We start from the raw sequence: 4961 nt of genomic DNA on the forward strand, positions 1-4961 counted from the left end.
CGTCTTAGTTCCACGCGCATCATCAGGCATCGCAGGGCTCATCCGCTGGGGGAAATCTTGGGAGGGGAATGTGATTCTTGGATCTCAACCACAACGTCGATGACTTCCTGGAGTTGGGCTCGTACCAGCAACTCCTCTTCGACCAGTCCGCCGGCCATGGTCTTCCTCCTACTGGACCTGGTCGTGGGAGGCCCGTGTCCCATGAACAAGGGTTATGTGAACAAGTGTTTTATCAACTTATAAGTCCCTGCAAATAAACAGGTAGGGACTCGGGACTTATAAGTCCCTGTAAACAAACAGGTATGGACTTATGACTTATAAGTTGGGACTTAAAAAAGTCCTATGACTTATGAAACAAACAGGGCCTTAGCATAAACATGCCACCTACGTTTGCAGAGCTCATGTAGGGGCCCGAGGTGAGCGCGTTCACCTCCTCAAGGAGGTCTTGGTTGAGTTGTTCACCGTCTTCTCGCCGCCGAACATCTCCTGTGACCGAAGTCGGAAGCACACCAGTGCAAACGTCCTTTCTGTCACCACCTCAAACCTTTCGTTGGCTTTCACCATGTTCTCGAACGCCTTGGCCATGCTCATGTGAGAGCGGATGTGGTCACGGAGGCCTTGGATGCCATAGCAGCGGCACGAGCCACATCTTGAGCGCGTGGAACCGGCGGGTCAGCGTCATGGTCCAGTCCTTGTAGTCCACCACGTGGTGCCCCTCTGATGCCGCGTCCTTGAGGATGTACTCCTGCTCCGTCCCGAGCGCCGCCACATCGCGCAGCAGTCGTTGTTGGCGAGGAGCCACTTGTGGGCGTTCATGCTGAATGAGTCCACGGCCTCCATTCCGTCGATCACGTGGGTGAACTCCGGGCAGACCAGCGCGGAGCCGGCGTAGGCGGCGTCCACGTGCACCCACACGTCGTATGGTGCCGTGACAGCGCAGAGCTGGCCGATGGGTCACTCTGTGCGTTTGGTTTATTCGGTTTGCATGATTTGGTTTATACGGTTTTCCGGTTTGTACGGTATTAATACTTCGGTTTATACGGTATGATATTAAAATACGGTTCGGTTTCGGTATATACCAAATTATTTCGGTATGGTTTCGGTATATACCATAATAACCAAAGTTGACGCAAATTTGAAAATGATATACTATATTTTACAAACTTATAAATTCAAACACATACTTTTTAAATACAAATAGTATATAACTTTATATAAGTATATATGCATGCCCCAATTCATGCCTTGAAAGGTTATGGACGACGTGGTTAGCATTTTTGCAAGAGAAAAATTACTACGTTACAAGAAAAAATGGGTGTTCTTTGCAGGAAATTTTACTCTTATACAAGAAAAATGACTACTTGTATCGTTGTTTGCCTCAGGAAATATATATTTTTATTTCGGTTTATTCGGTTAACCATTTGGTTTTTCGGTATATACCATAAAAACCGAAATTCAAAACGGTATGAAAAGTTTATACCATATCGAAACCAGAAACCATAAAAATCGTGAATTCGGTTCGGTTCGGTTTATTTTCGGTATGGTTTTTCGGTTCGGTTTTAAAATGCACAGAGTGACCGATGGGGTCGACGGCGGTCGTCTGGGTCGTCCCGACCGTCGCGCACAGAAAAAGTGGTACCAACCCGGCGTCCATGTCAACCTGCATGGCTGCTTCGAGTTCCGTGGGCGAGAGAGCAAACATGTTGTCGTGGCACGTGGGTATCGCGCGGCAGTGGTCACGCAGGATGCCGGCAATGCGTGCAGCCTTGCGGAAGGCAAAGTGTGTCTGGTCAGAGCAGTACACAACGAGGTCGCAGATCCTCCTCTCGCCGATCTCAGCGAGCTTCCGGTCCCTCGCGGCCACGAGAGTGCAGAGTATCGCCTCGCACGAGGTGCCAAGAAGAGTTCCACCGCCACCACCGGCGAAGAGGAGGCTCTCCGGCAGGTGCAACGCCTTGCCGAGCCAGTCCACGACCAGCATCTCAAGCTCAGTGGCGGCCGGCGAGGCAGCCCACGTGAACGGGACGACGTTTATTCCGGCGGTGAGCGCCTCCCCTAGTGCGTCGACGGTGCTGCTCGACGCCGGGAAGTGCGCCAGGTGACGGGCGCTTTGCCAGTGCGTCATGCCCGGGAGGATGATGTCCCGGACGTCCTTGAGCGCGGAGCTGAACGCGTCCGGCTCAGGGCTTGACGGTGCGTCCGCGGGAATCAAGTTGCGGAGGAAGCCGGGGGTAACGCTGGGGTGCACGGGGTAGTCGCCCATGCCATCGTAATACTCGGCGATGAAGTCGACTACCTGGTGACCCTGGCGCCGGAACTCGCCAGCATCGAGCAGGCTGCGGCGTTGCATCTCCTTCTCCGGCGTGTCTACCACCACCGCCACATGGCCATTCTGGCCAGACACGTTGTCGAAACATTGCGGTGGGGCCATTGGTGTGGATTGCACACGACCTGTTTGCCCTACACGCTAATGCAATGCCTAAACCACAGCAATGGTATGTTTTTTTTTTTTTGTGAAATGAATGGTATGTATGCTTCGGCAACGTGGGTTGATGACAATTCATGAGCTGCCCCGGTAGCTATTTATAAAGGGTCTGGTTACTGACCAGGCGACTGGATTCTGATTTTGGGCCGGTCACGTTTTTGTTTCTGCAGATTAGGCTTGGATTTGTTTTTGTTTTCAAGGGGATCTGCCGGGCCAGCTTGTGTTCGGTAATTTTCTTTGGATTTGGCACACGCTTATACCAAGTGAATTATATACTGCTACCTACTGAATGCACGTTTTTAATTTTTCAGTTTCCAATCTATTCATCAACCATCATGGCAGTACAAAGAATATTCGAAGTAACAGAAATTAACATCCAAGTTTATAGACCACCACAAAACGATGACTAGAAGCACTAGAGCGAGCCGAAGGCGCGTCACCATCATCGTCCCTCCCACAACGGAGCTGGGTAGGCCTTATTCTAGTAGACATTTAAGAAGTTGTCGTGCTAACACCCCAAAGGATCAGTGCAGCACAACAACAGACCGTCGCTGATTAATAGAAGTGTAGATCGGAAGGATCCAACCAATAGACACACGAACACAGACGAACTACACCGGATCCAAGCAGATACACTAAAGACAAAAGACAAAACGCTGACCAAATCACACGAGATCCACCGAGACACATCTCAACACGCCCTCCAAATTAGTAGCTTTGTTATTACCCTTTCAAAAGAAAGAAAGTTAGAAAATGCGACAAAGTTTACACACAACAGAAATTGTGCTATATTATACTCTGACCTAAAACACCTTATACTTGTTTACAGAGGTAGTAATATGCAAGTATAAGCATATAATGGCAAAGAGGTCCCCTAAGAAGAAATGAGTTAGTGGCATTGACAAACAAAATGAAATAATAATTCAAAATAATAACAATGAAGTTTTATAGAAATAATTAAGTTTAGGGCACATCTATGTGCCCTAAGTATTGCACATCTAAGTGACTCATTCAACCTAAGAAGAAAAAAGAAAGAGGAAAAAGAAAAATATCCACACGAATCTTCACATAAAATCAGGGGCATATGACTTAAATGTGTAATACTTAAAGCACATCTAGATGTGCTTTAGGAAACCCAAAGAATTAAATAGTAGCATTGGTATTGCCCTTTAAGAAGAAGAAAATTTAAAACTAAAATAAACAATGAAAAAAATTACACACGATTTACAAAAAGTGCACTTTTTATTATACGCAAGATAAAAATGTAATAGTGAAATTTTGACAACAAGAAACAACCCTAAGGGGGAATGAGTTAAAGGAATTGAAATTACCCTTAAATAAGAAAGAAAATGAAAAATATGTTAAAACAAATAATGGAAAATTTTACATACAATTGTAAATTGTGTCTTTTACAATATTCAAAAATAAGCATATAGTTGTTTAATTTCGTAGAAATGAAATTTCCTAAGAAGGAATGAATTAGTGCCATTGTTATTACAGTTAACAAGAAAGAGTGAACTAGTGTTATTGATATAACCATTTAAGAGGAAAGAAAATGAATAGAAATTTAAAACGATTAATGACAAAATTTTTACACAATTTTAAAAAATTGTGTTTTTTATAATATGCCAGAATGATCACATATATTGGAATTTCAAAAAAAAGTTTCCTAAGAAATGAATTAATGACATTGATATTATCATTTAAGAAGATAGAGTATGAAACATAATCTAAAATAAAATCAAAATAATAAAATTTCTATGCATGAATGAATTAGTGGGATCCCAAAACAAACATTATTTCTACATTGTACAAAGTTATTTTGTTGTTGCGGGAATACATTGTACAAAGTTGATGACCTCGCCGATTAGAAAAGTGTTGACCATGGGTTGAATGCTTTCGTAGAGCTCATCCGACAGGGAAACAAATCACGTGATAACCAGCAAAGGCGGTTAGGGCAACTCCAACGCACGGTCCCAAACGGACATTTGATTTATCCGGATTTCGTCTGTGTTGGGATGGCAATGAGATGGGGTCCATCCAGATTTTTGGATGCGTCTATCGTGCGCTCAACACACGGATGCATTTCGACCGTATCTAGTCCGTCTACATGTAGAAAAATTCAAACCAACAAAGATGTAGCTAATGCCAGCAGCCATAGTTCACGACAGTGGCAGTGGCTCATGTCAGCCGGCATCAAAGCCAGCGGCTTATAGAATGGTCACCCCCTAGTTTCACACCGGCAACAAAGTCAGTGGCCGGCACACTAGCCAGCCTTCAAAATGAACAAGTTTTTGTCGCCGGCACACTAACTAGCCTTCAAAATGAACGACCATACTCCACGGCCGAGGTCTCACCTAGTTCAGGTCGTATTGTGCGAACATCTCGTTATGCCTGTTCGTGAACCAAGTATTTCTCTTCGGTGACATGTTGGTATTGTCGACGCTCATGATCACGATCACCACCTCTTTTGCTT

General features: G+C 45.0%; 1 pseudogene; it reads right to left on the reverse strand.

The window, feature by feature from the left end:
• Positions 1-360: 360 nt before the first annotated feature.
• LOC119343495 lies at positions 361-2431 on the reverse strand (annotated as a pseudogene).
• Between the last annotated feature and the right edge of the window lie 2530 nt (positions 2432-4961).

The sequence above is a fragment of the Triticum dicoccoides genome, unplaced genomic scaffold (genome assembly GCF_002162155.2).
Source record: "Triticum dicoccoides isolate Atlit2015 ecotype Zavitan unplaced genomic scaffold, WEW_v2.0 scaffold130025, whole genome shotgun sequence".
Classification (NCBI taxonomy): Eukaryota; Viridiplantae; Streptophyta; class Magnoliopsida; order Poales; family Poaceae; genus Triticum; species Triticum dicoccoides.